The sequence below is a fragment of the Panthera uncia genome (genome assembly GCF_023721935.1).
Source record: "Panthera uncia isolate 11264 chromosome C1 unlocalized genomic scaffold, Puncia_PCG_1.0 HiC_scaffold_4, whole genome shotgun sequence".
In the NCBI taxonomy this organism is placed as follows: Eukaryota; Metazoa; Chordata; class Mammalia; order Carnivora; family Felidae; genus Panthera; species Panthera uncia.
Genome location: NW_026057585.1, coordinates 225,566 through 244,025, shown reverse-complemented (window position 1 = coordinate 244,025; position 18,460 = coordinate 225,566). Strand labels below are relative to the sequence as shown.

Sequence of the window (18,460 nt, the reverse complement as noted above, 5' to 3'; positions counted from 1 at the left end):
ATACTTTTCAGAGTACAGATATTTTACCTTTTTAGTTAGATTTATTCAAAGATACCTTATTGTTTTTGGCGCATTTGCATGTAGAATTGATTCCTTGATTTCTTTTTTTGTTGCTTCGTTATCGGTGTATAGAAATGCAGCAGATTTTTGCACGTTGATTTTATATCCTATACCCTTGCTGAATTCATGTGTTCTAGCAATTTTTTGGTGGACTCTTTTGGGTTTTCTACATAGAAAACCTTTCTTGCCCTTGCACCTCTGCACATGCACAGAGCAGAAGCAGTATGTGGCTGGGGCGGATAGCAACCTCCAGGGGAATTGGCCAGTGGTATACTGCACCAGAGCAAAACAATGGATATGACTGGCTGCTGCTGCTGGGGCTGGCTGGGGGGAGAGAGAAATCTCTGACTTGCAGAATCAGAGAGGGGATGAATAGGGCGGGAGGGAGGAAAACCACAGAGCACACAGGCTACTGGCAGTGACAGGTCTGAATGCCTGGGGTGAATAGGCAGGAAAGGGCTTCCATGGATGGAGAGGCCAAGGCATTGCCTGATTCATTTCTGTGGATGTCGGTCAAAAATGGCAGTGAGTGCACAAATGTCATTTGCAAATGGTGAAAGTTTGACTTCTTTCTTGCCAACTTGGATGCCTTTTATTTCTTTTTGTTGTCTGATTGCTGAGGCTAAGACTTCCAGTACTATGTTAAGTAGCAATGGTGAGAGTGCACATCCCTGTCTTGTTCCTAACCATGGAGGAAAAACTCTCAGTTTTTTCCCATTGAGAATGATATTAGCTATGGGTCTTTGATATATGGCCTTTATGATGTTGAGGTATGTTCCTTCCATCCCTACTTTGTTGAAGGTTTTTATCAAGAATCGATGCTGTATTTTGTCAAATGCTTTTTCTGTATCTATTGGGAGGATCATATGGTTCTTATCCTTTCTTTTATTAATGTGGTGTATCACGTTGATTGATTTGTGAATATTGAACTATCCCTGCAGCCCAGGAATAAATCCCACTTGATCATGGTGAATAATTTTTTAAATGTACTGTTGAATTCGATTTACTAGTATTTTGTTAAGAAGTTTTGCATCCATTTTCATCAGGGATATTGGCCTGTAATTGTCTTCTTTAGTGGGATCTTTGGTTTTGCAATCAGGGTAATGCTGGCCTCAGAGAATGAGTTTGGAAGTTTTCCTTCCATTTCTACTTTTTGGAACAGTTTGAGAAGAATAGGTATTAACTCTTCTTTATTATTGTTATTATTATTATTATTATTTCTTTTTTTTGGCTTTTTATTTTATTTTTTTAAATATGAAATTTATTGTCAAATTGGTTTCCATACAACACCCAGTGCTCATTCCAACAGCTCCCCTCCCCAATACCCATCACCCCCCCCTCCTTCCCACCCCCCATCAACCCTCAGTTTGTTCTCAGTTCTTAAGAGTCTCTTATGTTTTGGCTCCCTCCCTCTCTAACCTTTCCTTTTTTTTTCCTTCCCCTCCCCCGTGGTCCTCCACCAAGTTTCTCAGGATCCACATAAGAGTAAAAACATATGGTATCTGTCTTTCTCTCTATGACTTATTTCACTTAGCATAACACTCTCCAGTTCCATCCACGTTGCTATAAAAGGCCATATTTCATTTTTTCTCATTGCCACGTAGTATTCCATTGTGTATATAAACCACAATTTCTTTATCCATTCATCAGTTGATGGACATTTAGGCTCTTTCCATAATTTGGCTACTGTTGAAAGTGCTGCTATAAACATTGGAGTACAAGTGCCCCTATGTATCAGCACTCCTGTATCCCTAGGATAAATTCCTAGCAGTGCTATTGCTGGGTCATAGGGTAGATCTATTTTTAATTTTTTGAGGAACCTCCACTCTTCTTTAAATGTCTGGTAGAACATGGGAAGCCATCTGGTCTAGGATGCCTTGTTTGCTGAGAGGTTTTTGATTACTGATTCCATTTCCTTGCTGGTTATGAGTCTCTTAAGATTTTCTATTTCTTTCTGTTTCAGTTTTGGGAGTTTGTGAGTTTCTAGGAATTTGTCCATTTCTCCCAGATTGCCCAGTTTGTTGGCATGTAAATTTTCATAGTAGTCTCTTATAAATGTTTGTATTTCTATGGTATTGGTTGTGATCTTCCCTCTCATTCATACTTTGGGTCCTCTCTTCTTTTTGAGAAGTCTGGCTAGGGGTTTATCAATTTTGTTCATTTAAGTTTCATGATTTGTTCTACTGGTTTTTTTGTTTGTTTGTTTGTTTCCATGCCATTTATTTCTGCTCTAATCTTTATTATTTCCCTTCTGCTGGTTTTAGGCTTTATTTGCTGTTCCTTTTCTAGCTCCTTAAGGTGTAAGGTTAGGTTGTGTATTTGGGACCTTTTTTGCTTCTTGAGATAGGCCTGAATTTCAATATATTTCCCTCTAGGACTGCTTTTGCAGCATCCCAAAGGGTTTGTGCTGTCTTGTTTTCATGTTTATTGGATTTCATTCATTTTTAAAATTTCTTCTTTAACTTCCTGGTAACCCATTCATTCTTTAGTAGGATGTTCTTTAACCTTCATGTTTTTGAGGGCTTTCCAAATTGTTTTCTGTGGTTGACTTCAAGTTTCATAGAGTTGTGATCTGAAAATATGCATAGTATGACCTTGATCTTTTTGTACTTGTTGAGGACAGATGTGTCCCAATAAGTGGTCTTTTCTGGAGCATGTTCCATGCGTATTCAAAAAGAATGCGTATTCTACTGCTTTAGGATGAAATGTTCTGAATATATCTGTTAAGTTCATCTGGTCCAGTGTGTCATTCAAAGCCATTGTTTCCTTGTTGATTTTCTGCTTAGATGATGTGTCCATTGCTGTAAGAGGAATGTTAATCTCCCTTATTGTATCATTATCAATGAGTTTCTTTATGCTTGTTATTCATTGATTTTTATATTTGGGTGTTCTAAGTTGGGGGCATAAATATTTACAATAGTTAGATCTTCTTGATGGATAGACCCCTTAATTATGATATAATGCTCCTCTTCATCTCTTGTTGCAGTCTTTCTTTTAAAATCTAGTTTGTCTGATAGAAGTATGGTTACTCCAGTTTTCTTTTTTTAAAATATAATTTATTGTCAAATTGGCTTACATACAACACCCAGTGCTTATCCTAACAAGTGCTCTTCTCAGTGCCCATCACCCATTTTCTCCTGTGTCCCACTGCCCCCATCCACCCTCAGTATGTTCTCTATATTTAAGAGTCTCTTGTGGTTTGCCTCCCTCCCTCTCTGTTTGTAACTGTTTTTTCCCCCCTGCCTTTCCCCCATGGACTTCTGTTAAGTTTCTCAAGATCCACATATGAGTGAAAACTTATGATATCTGTCCCTCTCTGACTGACTTATTTCACTCAGCATAATACCTTCCAGTTCCATCCACATTGCTGCAAATGGCATGATTTCATTCTTTCTCATTGACAAGTAGTATTCTATTGTATATATAAACCACATCTTCTTTATCCATTCATCAGTTGATGGACATTTAGTCTCTTTCCATAATTTGGCTATTGTTGAAAGCACTTCTATAAACATTGGTGTACATGTGCCCCTATGCGTCAGCATTCCTGTATCCCTTGGGTAAATGCCTAGTAGTGCTATTGCTGGGTCATAGGGTAGGTCTGTTTTTAATTTTTTGAGGAAAATCCACATTGTTTTCCAGAATGACTGCACCAATTTGCATTCCCACAAACAGTACAAGAGGGTTCCCATTTCTCCACACCCTTGCCAGCATCTGTAGTTTCCTGCTTTGTTCATTTTAGCCACTCTGACTGGTGTAAGGTGGTATCTCCCTATGACTTTGATTTGTATTTCCCTGATGAGTGACGTTGAGCATCTTTTTATGTGTCTGTTGGCCATCTGGATGTCTTTTTTGGAAAAGTGTCTATTCATGTCTTCTGTCCATTTCTTCACTGGATTATTTGGTTTTTGGGTGTTGAGTTTGGTAAGTTCTTTATATATTTCAGATACTAGCCCTTTATCTGATATGTAATTTGCAAATATCTTTTCCTATTCTGTCAGTTGCCTTTTAGTTTTCTTGATTGTTTCCTTTGCAGTGCAGAAACTTTTCATCTTGATGAGGTCCCAATAGTTCATTTTTGCTTTTAATTCCCTTGCCTTTGGAGATGTGTCGAGTAAGCAATTGCTGCAGCTCAGGTCAAAGAGGTGGTTGCCTGCTTTCTCCTCTAGGGTTTTGATGGTTTCCTGTCTCACATTTAGGTCTTTCATCCATTTTGAGTTTGTTTTTGTCAATGGTGTAAGAAAGTGGTCTAATTTCATTCTACTGCATGTTGCTGTCCAGTTCTCCCAACACCATTTGCTAAAGAGACTGTCTTTTTTCCATTGGGTGCTCTTTTCTGCTTTGTCAAAGGTTAGTTGGCCATATTCCAGCTTTCTTTTGGTGCCCATTAAGCTAGATGGTTCTCCATTCCCTCACTTTCAGTCTGCAGGCGTCCTCAGGTCTAAATTTAGTTTCTCATAGGCAGCATACAGATAGAACTTGTTTTTTTTTATTCCATTCTGGCACCCTGTGTCTTTTGATTGGAGCATTTAGTCTATTTACATGCAAAGTGATTATTGAAAGATATGAATCTAGTGCCATTGTGTTACCTGTAGATTTGGTGTTTCTGATGATGTTTTCTGGTTCTTTCTAGTCTTTGCTGCTTTGGGTTTTTTTTTTTTTCTCTCCACTTGAAGAGTCTCCCCTTAAAATTTCTTTCAAGGCTGATTTAATGGTCACAAACTCCTTTAGTTTTTGTTTGTCTGGGAAATCCTTTGTCTCTTCTATTCTGAATGTCCGCCTTGCTGGACAAAGAATTCTTGGCTGCATATTTTTCCTATTCAGAACATTGAATACATCCTGCCACTCCTTTCTGGCCTGCCAAGTTACTGTGGATGGATCTGCTGTGAACCTGATCTGTCTTCCCTTGTAGGTTAAGGGCTTTTTTGCCTTGCTGATTTCAGGATTCTTTCCTTGCCTATGTATTTTGTGAATTTGACTATGATATGTCCTGGCAATGGTCAGCTTTTGAAGAATTTAATGGGAGTACTCTGTGCTTCAATTTTGATGTCTCATCCTTCCTCAGATTAGGGAAGTTTTCAGCTATAGTTTGTTTGAATAAGCCTTCTGCCCTTTTTTTTTCTCTCATTTTCTGAGATTCCTATGAGTTCCTTAAGTCTGCCTTTGTGATCCTTGAATTTTGTTTCCCTCTTCTTTTCAGCTTCATTGTTTTCCATAATTTCATATTCTCTGTCACTAATTTGTCCCTCTGGCTCATCTATCCTCGCTGTCATGGCATCCTTTCGGGTTTGCATCTTGGATATAGCATTTTGAATTTTGACCTGAATAGATTTTAGTTCTTTTATCTCTACAGAAAGGGATTCTCTTAATTTTTTATTTTTTTTAATTTTAAAGTTTTATGTTTTTTTTTTTTTAATTTACATCCAAATTAGTTAGCATATAGTGCAACAATGATTTCAGGAGTATATTCATTAGTGCCCCTTACCCATTTAGCCCATCCCCCCCTCCCACAGCCCCTCCAGTGATCCTCAGTTTGTTCTCCATATTTATGAATCTCTTCTGTTTTGTCCCCCTCCCTGTTTTTATATTATTTTTGTTTCCCTCCCCTTATGTTCACTGTTTTGTCTCCTAAAGTCCTCACATGAGTGAAGTCATATGATTTTTGTCTTTCTCTGACTAATTTCACTTAGCATAATACCCTCCATTTCCATCCACATAGTTGCAAATGGCAAGATTTCATTCTTTTTGATTGCCGAGTAATACTCTGTTGTATATATATACCACATCTTCTTTATCCATTCATCCATTGATGGACATTTGGGCTCTTTCCATACTTTGGCTATTGTTGATAGTGCTGCTATAAACATTGGGGTGCATGTGTCCCTTCAAAACAGCACACCTGTATCCCTTGAATAAATGCCTAGTAGTGCAATTGCTGGGTCGTAGGGTAGTTCTATTTTTACTTTTTTGAGGAACCTCCATACTGTTTTCCAGAGTGGCTGCACCAGTTTGCATTCCCACCAACAATGCGAAAGAGATCCTCTTTCTCCGCATCCTCACCAACATTTGTTGTTGCCTGAGTTGTTAATGTTAGCCATTCTGACAGGTGTAAGGTGGTATCTCATTGTGGTTTTGATTTGTATTTCCCTGATGATGAGTTTTGTTGGGCATTTTTTCATGTGTCGGCCCTTTGGATGTCTTCCTTGGAGAAGTGTCTCTTCATGTCTTTTTCCTATTTCTTCACTGGATTATTTGTTTTTTGGGTGTTGAGTTTCATAAGTTCTTTATAGATTTTGGACACTAACTCTGTATCTGATATGTCATTTGCAAATATCTTCTCCCATTCTATCGGTTGCCTTTTAGTTTTGCTGATTGTTTCCTTCGCTGTGCAGAAGCTTTTTATTTTGATGAGGTCCCAGTAGTTCATTTTTGCTTTTGTTTTCCTTGCCTCTGGAGATGGGTTGAGTAAGAAGTTGCTGCATCCAAGATCAAAGAGGTTTTTGTCTGTTTTCTCCTGGAGGATATTGATGGATTCCTGTCTTACATTGAGGACTTTCATCCATTTTGAGTTTATTTTTGTGTATGGTGTAAGAAAGTGACCCAGGTTCATTCTTGTGCATGTCGCTGTCCAGTTTTCTCAGCACCACTTGCTGAAGAGACTGTCTTTATTCCATTGGATATTCTTTCCTGCTTTGTCAAAGATTAGTTGGCCATATGTTTGTGGGTCCATTTCTGGGTTCTCTATTCTGTTCCATTGATCTGAATGTCTGTTCTTGTGCCAGTACCATACTGCCTTGATGATTACAGCTTTGTAGTATAGCTTGAAGTCTGGGATTGTGATGCCTCCTGCTGTGGTTTTCTTTTCAAGATTGCTTTGGCTATTCGGGCTCTTTTCTGGTTCCATACAAATTTTAGGATTATTTGTTCTAGCTCTGTGAAGAATGCTGGTGGTATTTTGTTTTTGTTTTTTTTTAATGAAATTTATTGTCAAATTGGTTTCCGTACAACACCCAGTGCTCATCCCAAAAGGTGACCTCCTCAATACCCATCACCCACACTCCCCTCCCTCTCACCCCCCATCAACCCTCAATTCTCAGTTTTTAAGAGTCTCATGGGCTTTTGTAGCAATGTGGATGGAACTGGAGAGTGTTATGCTGGTGTTATTTTGATAGGGATTGCACTGAATATGTAGATTGCTTTGGGTAGTATCAACGTTTTAACAATATTTGTTCTTCCTCTCCAGGAGCATGGAACCTTTTTCGATTTCTTTGTGTCTTCTTCAATTTCTTTCATAAACTTTCTATAGTTCAGTGTATAGATTTTTCACCTCTTTGGTTAGATTTATTCCTAGGTATTTTATGGTTTTTGGTGCAACTGTAAATGGGATTGATTCCTTGATTTCTCTTTCTGTCACTTCATTGTTGGTGTATAGAAACACAACCGATTTCTCTGTGTTGATTTTATATCCTGAAACTTTGCTAAATTCATGAATTAATTCTGACAGTTTTTGGTGGAATCTTTTGGGTTTTCCATATACAGTGTCATGTCATCTGTGAAGAGTGAAAGTTTGACCTCCTCCTGGCTGATTTGGATGCCTTTTATTTCTTTGTGTTGTCTGATTGCAGAGGCTAAGACTTCCAATACTATGTTGAATAGCAGTGGCAAGAGTGGACATCGAAAGGGATTCTCTTTTATCTTCACTGCCTCTGTCAAGGCCAGCTAGTATCCTTATAATTGTTATTTAAAATTTTTTTTAATGTTTATTTTTGAGAGAGAGAGAAACAGAGTGTGAGCAGGGGAGGGGCATTGAGAGAGGGAGACACAGAATCTGAAGCAGGCTCTAGGCTCTGAGCTGTCATCATAGAGCCTAACGTGGGGCTTGAACTCACAAACCGTGAGATCATGACCTGAGCTGAAGTCCACTGCTTAACTGATTGAGCCACCCAGGCACCACTTTATAGTTGTTATTTTAAATTCTAGTTCAGAAAGCTTACTTATTATTTGTATTGATTAAATCCCTGGCCGTGAGTCCTACTTCCTCTTCTTTCTTTTGGGGTGAATTTCTCCTTGTCATTTTGTCCAGAAAAGAAAAGAGGAAAAAAAAGTAACAAAGAGCAAAAGCAAAAAACTTCCCTAAAAAAAAAGCCAAAAATGAAACAAACAAAAAAACCAAACTAGGTCCTGGGCGTGTTTTGGTCTGCTTGTTAAAAAAAATCTAGATCCAAAAATAAAAATAATGTAAAATAAAATAAAATGAAAATGAACTAACAAAAAAGTTTTTAAGTTAAAAAATACACACACACACACACACACACACACACACACACACACATATATGTATATGGGTGCCTGGGTGGCTTAGTCAGTTAAGTATCTGACTTTGGCTTTTGGCTCAGGTCATGATATCACAGTTCATGAGTTAGAGCTTCACATCAGGTTATCTGCTGTCATAACAGACCTCGCTTCAGATCCTCTGTGCCTCCCCCCCACCCCTTCCCTACCAGTGTGCGTGGTCTCTCTCTCCAAAATAAGCATTGAAAAAATCTAATATATATATATATATATATATATATATATATATATATGTGTGTGTGTGTGTGTATACATATATGTATATATATGTAATAAAAAATTTTAACAAAGAAAATAAGTGAAAATTAAAAAAAATAAAGAGAAAAATAAACATGAAATTAGATCCTGTTTCTGCTAGAGCTGAACCTTTGTGTCACTCTTTGGTCAGTAGACTAGGTTCAAGCAAGTCCTTTCTGGGGAAAGGGCCTGCTGTATTTATTCTCAGGCTGACTTCTTTCAGGGGAAATGCATCTTCCGTTGCAGGTGTTGGGGCTTAGTGTAGGCAGATCTGGCTTCCAGTAGGTGGTGCTGTGTTGCTTTCACTGCTGATTGGTTGGATGAATATAGTGGAGCCCTGCTCTCTAGCCCCAGAGCATAAAGACTGTGTTCCCCTCTCTTCAGGGAACCCTCGCAGAAGAGCAATCAATAACCCCTCTTTTGTCCCCAGTTTCCATCAGAACCCTGTGTTCACATTGCCTATATCTAAGCTTTTTAATCTCAGGCACGTGACTGAGTTTCAAAACTCCAAATTTTAGGGACTTCCACTCCAGAGATGCACTCTGTTCCTCTGGGGGAGGGTCTCACTGTGCCTTTTGCCGGGGAAAGTGATCCCATGACCTCACAGCTGTTCAGAAGTTATGTCAAAACATAGCAGAAAGCCGGAACCCCTGCTTGCTACCTTCAGTCCCAGTACCCTTCCCCTATGCCTGAAACAGTGTAGCACATTGGCACCACCCATCCTTCTTTCAACCCAGGGGATCCTCAGACCATGATGTCATTCCTGGGATTCCTCCCCACTTTGCCACCTAAGCACCTTTGAGCCAGGCACATCTCCCACTATAGTAGACTGCTAAAAGTTCAGATTTTGCTATCTGCTGCTTATAATACTCTGCGGTAGCTTCCATAAACAGGCTCCCTCTCTGCTGCTGTAACCACAGCTTTGTCTCCCCCAAATCATATCTCTGCACCTCCTGTTTTCCGGAAGGTGGTCACTTTTTTACTTGCAGACTTGTGGTTTTGTTCTCTCAGACCTGTAATTGATTTCTTGCCTGTTCAGAATGATTTGATTACTATTTAGTAGTGTTGGAGGGATGGGACAAGCTTAGGGTCTCGCTGCTCCTCCGCCATCTTAACTCTCCTAAGTCTTCTAGTACTAAAGTAATAATGGTGAGAGTGGACATCCCTGTCTTGTTCTTCACTGTAGAGGAAAAGCTTTCAGTTTTCCCCCATTGAGGATGATATTAGCTATGGGTCTTTCATATATGGGCTTTATGATGTTGGGGTAAATTCCATCTATCCCTACTTTGTTGAGGTTTTAAAATTTTTTTTATTTCTTATTTTTAATCAGAATTGGATGCTATCAAATGGACTTTGTCAAATGCTTTTTCTGCGTCTATTGAGAGGATCATGTAGTTCTGATCCTTACATTAATGTGGTATATCACATTAATTTGTGAATATTGAACCATCCTTGCAGCCCCAGAATAAATCCCGCTTGCTTGTGGTGAATGATTCTTTTAATGCACTTTGGGATCATTTTGCTAGTATTTTGTTGAGAATTTTTACATCCATGTTCATCAGGGATATTGGCCTGTAATTCTCTTTTTTAGTGGGATGTTTGTCTGGTTTTGGAATCAAGGTGATGCTAGCTTCAGAGAATGACTTTGGAAGTTTTCCTTCCATTTCTGTTTTTTGGAACAGTTTGAGAAGAATAGGTATTCACTTCTTTAAATGTCTGATAGAATTCCCCAGATGGGAAGCCATCTGGCACTGGACTTTTATTTTTTGGGAGAATTTTGATTACTTATTCAATTTGTTTGCTAGTTATCAGTCATTCCATATTTTCTATTTGTTCCTGTGTCAGATTTCGTAGTTAATGTTTCTAGGAATTTATCCATTTATTTCAGACTGCCCAATTCGTTGGCATGTAATTTTCATAATATCCTCTTATAATTGTTTGTATTTCTGTGGTGTTGGTTATGATCTTTCTCATTTGTGATTTTATCTATTTGTGTCCTTTCTCTTTTTGATAAGTTTTGCTAGGGGTTTATCAATTTTATTAATTCTTTCAAAGAACTAGCTGTAGGTTTTATTGATGTATTTTTTCTTATATCATTTATTTCTGCTCTAATCTTTATTATTTCCCTTCTTCTGCTGGCTTTAGGCTTCATTTGTTCTTTTTCTAACTCCTTTAGTTGTATGTTAGGTTGTGTTTTTGAGAGTTTTCTTGCTTCTTGAGATAGGCCTGTTTTGCTATGTGCTTCCCTCTTATTACTGCTTATTACTGCTTCTGCTGCATTCCAAAGGTTTTGGATCATTATATTTCTATTTTTATTTGTTTCCATGTATTTTTAAATTTCTTCTTTAATTTCCTGGTTAACTAATTCCTTCTTTAGTAGGATGTTCTTTAACCTCCATGTAGTCCTTGCCTTTCAAAAGTTTTTCATGTGGTTGACTTCAAATTGTAGCATTGTGGTTGAAAAATATGCATGGTGTGACCTCAGTATTTTTGTATTTGTTGAGGCCTGATTTGTGACCCAGTATGTGATCTGTTCTGGAGAATGTTCCATGTGCACTTGAAAAGAATGTGTATTCTACTGCTTTAGGTTGAAATGTTTTGAATATATTTCTTAAGTACATCTGGCCCAGTATGTCATTCAAAGCCATTGTTTCCTTATTTATTGATTTTCTGCTTAGATAATCTGTCCATTGCTTTTAGTGGTGTGTTAAAGTCCCCTTCTATTATTGTATTATTACCAATGAGTTCCTTATGTTTATTATTAATTTTTTTTTATATTTGGTTGCTCCCAAATTGATGGCATAAATATATAATTGTTAGATCTTGTTGGATAGACCTCTCTATTATGATATAGTGCCCTTCTTCATCTCTTATTACAGTCTTTGTTTTAAAATCTTATTGTCTGATATAAGTAAGGCTACTCTGGTTTTGTTTTGATGTCCACTAACAGGATAAATGGTTCTCATCCTCTGACTTTCAATCTACAGATGTCTTTAGGTATAAAATGAGTCTCCTGTATGCAGCATATAGATGGCTCTTGTTTTTTGTTTGTTTGTTTTTGTTTTTGTTTTAATCCATTCTAACACTGTATATCTTTTGAATGGAGCATTTTGTCAATTTTTATCACAATGATTATTGATAGATATGAATGATACATATTATTTTATTGAATGACATTTTATTTTACTACATGTTTTGTCATTGTTTCTGGAAATTTTCTATAATCTTTTATAATTTTTTAATAATCCTTTATAATCTGTAACTTTTGATCCTTTCCTTCCCATTCAAATAATCCTCTTTAGTATTTCTTGCAGGGCTCATTTACTGGTAATGAACTCCTTTAGTGTTTGTTTATCTGGAAAATACTGGTAATGAACTCCTTTAGCGTTTGTTTATCTGGAAAACTCTTTATCTCACCTTCTGTGCTGAATGGTAGCCTTGCTGGATAGAGTATTCTTGACTGCATATTTTTCCCATTCAACTTGTTGAATACATCATGCCACTCCCTTCTGGCCTGCCAAGTTTCTTTGGAGAGATCTGCTGCTAACCTTGTTTGTCTTACCTTGTAAGTTTGGTATTTCTTTTCCCTTGCTACATTTATGACTTTTTTCCTTATCTCTATATTTTGCAATTTTTACTATGATATGACTTGTTGTTGTCCTGCTTTTGTTGATTTTGATGGGAGTTCTCTGTGCCTCCTGGATTTGGATGTCTGATTTCTTTCCCAGAGTAGGGAGGTTTTCAGCTCAAATAAACATTCTACCCCATTTCCCCTCTATTCTTCTTCTGGGACTCTTCCTATAATACAGATGTTACTATGTTTTATGGAGTGGCTGAGTTCCCTGAGTCTACCTTCATGACCCAATATTTTTCTTTTTCTCTTGTTTTTAGCTTCATTATTTTCCTTAATTTTATCTTCTCTATCACTTATTCATTTGTCTTCTTCTTTCCTTGTGGTCATTATTTTCAGCCCATTTTGCATCTCAGTTTTAGCAGTTTGTATTTCAGCCTGACTAGTTTTTAAGTCTTTTATCTCTGTGGTAAGGTACTCCCTTGTGTCTCCTATACTTTTCTCAAGCCCTGCTGGTATTCTTATGATTGTTGTTTTAAATTCTGAATCAGGCATATTACTTATATCTGTTGTGGTTAGATCCTTGATTGTGACCCTTTCTTGTTACTTCCTTTGGGATGAATACTTCCATCTTGGTATTTTGTCTAGGTCTCTATATTCTTCTCTGTGTTAGGAAAGCCTGCTGTGTTTCCTGCTTCTGAGAGTAATGGCTTTATTCAGAAGATGTCATATAGTATCCAAGGACTGGTTCTTCAGTATGTGTCTCTGGTGTATGCTGTTTGCACTTTGCTGCTGTGTTTCCCTCAGGTCAGTCCTCTGGGAGTTTCTCCTTACCTGAAATGGGGATTATCTGGACCTTTTCCAGGAAGTGGCAAGTTTTAACTAAGAGTGCTTTTGTCTGCTTGTTAAAAGAGGCTTGGTGCTTATTCCCCTAGAGCTGAAGCCTTTTGGCAGTCTGTGGTCAGTGGACTTGGTGCATGGGGTGGGGGGTGCTGTTCTTCTGGGGAAGGGGACCATTGCTCTGGTTCTCAGGCACACTTGCCCTAGAAAAGAAGCACCTGCAGAGCTCTGTGAGGTGGGGTTGGTCTAAGCATCTCAGGCCTTCACTGTGGGCAATGTGTTGCTCACTGAAGTCAGTCCATGCTGATGGGTGGGGGAGAACAATGGTGCCAGCTCTGTCTCTCTCGTCCCCAGACAAGGGAGTTCACATTTGCCACTGTCTGGGAAGCCCTCCTAGAAGAGCAAACAATCTCCCCTTGTGTGTTACAGGCCTCCCTCATATCTCTCCTCTCACTCTTTCTGTGTCTCTGTGTCTACCCAGCTGTGCAGTGCACCTGTGTTTTATCCCAGGCAGGCCAGCTGAGTTTCAAAACTCCAGACTTTAGGAAATTGGCATGGTATGGTCCTGCAGTAAACCCCTGGGGGTGGATCTCACCTCACTGGGGTTGGTGCTGGTTTGTCTCAGAAGGTCAGTAGCATCAACATGCAGGAGCTTGGAGTTTAGATTAAAGTGCAACAAAAGCCTATATCCAGGTTAGCTGCCCTCAGCAGGTGCGTCTGCCACCTATACTAAGGGGTGGGGGATACAATGTTACCCACTGACTCTTTTGTCCCCTGAGAGACAGTATCAGCTCTCCCAGATGCACTCCAAGAAGGGCAATCCATCTTTTCCTGTGCATCCCAGGGTATCCTCAAATTGCAGTGTCTGCTCCCAGGCCTTTGCCCTCCTTCTCCAGAGGAACACTGCAGTGCCCACTGAGTTCCACACCAGCCACAGTGCAGACTTCTATAATTCCAGTCTTTGAGCTCCGCTGGTTGTAAAAACTCTTGATAATCAGCCCCTCTCATTTTCCCAGTCAGTGGCTTCGGGGAAGTGTTTTCCTTGTGTGATCCCTGTGTGCGCTCTCTCTCTCTCTCTCTCTCTCTCTCTCTCTCTCTCTCTGTCTCTCTCTCTCTCTCCCCCCCTCTCCCCCCCCCTCTCTCCCTCCCTCCCTCCCCACCTCTCCATGATCAGGGATCCCTCCCCTCCCCTCTTTTTTCCCCCAAATCACATCTCCACACCTCCTACCTTCCATGATATGACCTCTTCTCTCCTTCTGGTTGTGCAGTTTGTTCTGTCAGACCTCAGATTTATTTCTTGGGTGTTATATCACAATAATTTGATATTTATCTAGCTGTCTGTCAGTCCTCAGATCTATTTCTTGGGTGTTATATCACAATAATTTGATATTTGTCTAGCTGTCTTGAGGGACAGGTAAGCATAGGGTCCTCCAATTACTCCATCCTCTATGCTCCCTCTACCAATATTTAAATTTCTTCTTATTTTTTAATGTTTGTTTATTTTTGAGAGACACAGGGAGGCAGAGCATGAGCAGGGGAGGGGCAGAGAGAGAGGGAGACACAGAATCAGAAGCAGGCTCCAGGCTCTGACCTGTTAGCACAGAGCCTGATGCGGGGCTGGAACTCACAAACCATGAGATCATGACCTCAGCTGAAGTCAGATGCTTAACCGACTGAGCCACCCAGGCACCCACCAATATTTAAATTTCTAATGGTGCTCTGATAATTAGTATTTACTTAGTGAATGAATGGTGAATGTATGAATTGATTATTATTTAGGATTAACTATCATAGACTCAGTTATTTTTTTTCTGTGTACATTAATAGTACATTAAGTATTTTATTTTTTTTCACTAATAAACTAATATGACTAATGTTCTGTTGACCACATAGCACGGTGGTCAAAGTTTATATCATCTTGCTTAAAATATTAAAAACTAGATAGAATATATTCTGAGTATAATAAGAAAACAGAGCCCATGTTTTGTTTTTCATATAACTGCTGCCCCCAATAGGGACACCCACTGATGAATTTTACTTCAGTTTGAATTTCAAAAGTGGAGGTGGAAGAAAAGTAGCTTCAGTTTTTTGGGGGAGGAGAGAATGATAGGATACCAGATTCTGATTTAGGGCATTATCATTCTTTTTGGTTAGATTAAATAAGTCTTGCTTGGATTATTTTCTTTCAGTCTGTAAATTGTGGGGATGATGTTTAAAGTCCTTATGAGTTATAGTATTCTGAACATTTTCTTTAGATTTTATAGTAAACTTTCTACTGAGGTTAGTATCTTTTGTATATATTTTCTATTCCTTTTTACATATTTTGCTATTCATAATAAATGTATGTATTGTTTTCCTCCTAGGCAAGAGTATATTTTTTATTGCTTTTTTTTTTTTTTTCATTTGGAAACTTCAGGACTCCATTAGCCTCCACTCCCATTAGCCTGCATTGATGGGGGAGGGATTTCAATTAGTGTATTTATCAGAGAGAGTCTATGGTGCATACCTCTTATTTCCAGAGTTTAGGTTTCTCAAGTCATGTTTGACAATGGTTGTTGTAATGATCATGATTAACTAAAACATCTGACTTCTCAGTATAAACCATCTCTTCCTATAAATGCTTTGGATAATGATTAGATTGAGGAGAGGACTAGATGTAGTTGAGTTTCACCTTTTCTGGACTCTTTGTTATTGGTGTCTTGATGCTTCACTTACATCTGGGTGTCCAGAGGCAGAAGAACGAAATGTGCATCTGTCCCCGGGACAGGGAGCTGTATTTGTGTTTGTGAGGATAAAAGAGAAGAGAAACCTTACCTTGATGTAAAATTTATTGACAATTTTATGCAATATAGGAGATCATGACAATAAATTCAAAAATAGTAGTATCTATTTCCAGTGGTGGCACAAAAGATGCAAATATCCTGACTCATCACCTACTATAACATTCTTTGTTCAGAACATGGAATGTGTTACAATATTATTGGAGAAATTTTGGCTCCAAAATCATGTTTCTTAGCTCCCTGGATAGGTTTGTCAGTGGTCAATTAAAATAAAATCTGGAAAGTCCATAATCTGAGTCTGAGAAATTTTTTAAAAATGCTCATTTTATCCTAAAGCACCCAAATGACTTTGTCATATAGTTCTGAATATAGTTCCAAATGCTATTTACTTCTTCCATTTATTGTTTTCTAACCAAAGAGCTTAGTGATTGTGGAGCCTTACAAAAACCTTGCACCAAACAAAAGAAATGAGTACAGTGCTACAGTTAAATAAAAGGACAGCTATATACCCCCCCCCCACCAAAAGAAAAGATCATGTATCTTAATTCCATGTTGTATGTCTCATTTCTTTTTTGGGTTCTTATTTGAGCTAGTTTGTTTTCTGTTGGTTTCAAATTATTCAAAGTAATAATACCTTTGTTCTTGGACATATTCATAGAGTGGAGTGTTACCTTCTAAGTAAAAGGAACCTGATTCTGTTCTCCCCCTTTTATGGCAACCTCTGGCCTCAGAGTTTCTTGTATGCATGTTGTCCACATCCTGACTATATATACTGATGCTTCCTAACAAACTTGATGTGGGCCCTTGCTTTTGTTTTTCCCCACTCCGTATGGTTTTACTGCTTGATGAATGTCTATACCCATATTTTTCACTTCCTGTAGGGTCTTGTCTATTAAGAGAGTGACTAGAAATGAACCCTTGCCTCCTGCTTCTGCTATCACTTGACTGCTCATAGCTGTCACTTGATTGGTCATGGCTATATACTTGTCTTTCATTGGTGCTGAATCCAGATTGACCCTGGATGTCTACTGATTGTCTATTACTTGATCCTTGTCTTACTAAACTTGTGCTGGATCTTATCTGCTCATGAGAAGATGTATCTCCTAAATGCTCCTGGCTGGATTCATGCATACTTATATTATTGAACTCCGACTGTCTATGAGTAGATCCTGATGATTCATGAATCTGTTTCCCCCAATCTTTGGAATTCCCTTTATTACCACTATGGGATCCCTGCCTAAGAGCTGAACCAGATTTTGAATGGCAATGAGCTGATATAGATTGTCCATGGCTGAATATAGAATGATTGCTTGACTGCCACCTTCCAGATTGAACATGAGTGTCACTTGATGGTTCATGACTTACTACTGAATGCCTATGACTAGATCCCTGCCTTCTAGTTACACTGGATGCAGACTGATTATGAGAATCAGCTGATTGTCCATGACTTGAACCTTGTCTTTCTGTTATTTCAGTTGCTTTTGATTCTGTATGGTCATAACCAGAAATTAATTGTCCATGTGTAGACACTTGATTGTTTGCAGCTCTCTCTGTTGACCTCAAAGGGCTAGAATTGTGGCTGCTTGTTCTGCTGCCCCCAGAGGGTCCATACCCAGACTGCCCATAATCATATTCAGCACTTCCATAACTGCCATGTTTCCATCCTTGACCTGATCCATGTCTTTGTCTTCCACTAAGCTGTGACTGAGAATGACTTACTCTAGATTGGTGATGACTGCTATGTGAATGCATACTTATGCTATCACTGGTGTGTCTATGAGTATCATGTGACTGTGTATGGCTGGATCCACCTTGTTCTGTTGTGCCAATTCCTAACGGTCCACGAGAAGATGTGGTGTGCCCCTGAGCTGAACCTGAGAATGTAGATTTGTCTCCAACATGTCTATGGGAGGATGCCTGTATTCCTGATCTTCTGGAACTAGGTTGCTTATGAATTGAAGTCTTCCCTTGTTCAATTATGGAACGTTTAGAACTATCTCCTGACTCTTCAGTACTAGAACCATGTCTTCTGGTTGTATTACTAACTGTGTTTTGGGGGATAGAACCAAAATGCCTATGACTAGAAACTGAGTGTCCTTGTGACACACCTGAGTGCCTTTCAGTGTCGCTGGACTCACTCACACTAGATCCCTTTCTTCCAGTCCACCTGGATTCTGCGCTGGTGGCTTGTCCATGACCAGACTGGGCAGGTCCAGTGGTGTCTCCTGTCTGTGGGTGAGTAGTTCCCAGTCTACCTTCATGGGTAGATGTTGACTCACTAAGTTGAGATCCAGCATGGCCATGAGGGGACGCTGCGTGTGTCTGTGGGACTCCTGAAGGCCTTCCCCTGTCCCTGGACTCACTGCTCCTAGATCCTGTTCTTCCCGTCCTACTGGATTCTGTCCTGGTGGCCTGTGCATGACCAGACAGTGCATGTCTAGTGGTGTTTACTTGCTGTCCGTGAGTAGTTTCCTGTCTTCCTTCATGGGTGGATCCTGACTCTCCCTGTTGGAATCCAGGGTGGCCATGAGGGGACCCTGCCTGTGTGTGTGGGACTCCTGAGTGCGTTTCCATGTCACTGGACTCACTGATGCTAGATCCCGTTCTTCGGGCCCTACTG

The 18,460-nt window shown here is 39.2% G+C and overlaps 1 protein-coding gene across 1 annotated transcript in view; it reads right to left on the bottom strand.

The window, feature by feature from the left end:
* LOC125913328 (filaggrin-2-like) overlaps nt 1–18,460 on the bottom strand; it is a 68,811-nt gene that overhangs the window by 46,137 nt on the left and 4,214 nt on the right. The gene's annotated exons all lie outside the window — the stretch shown is intronic.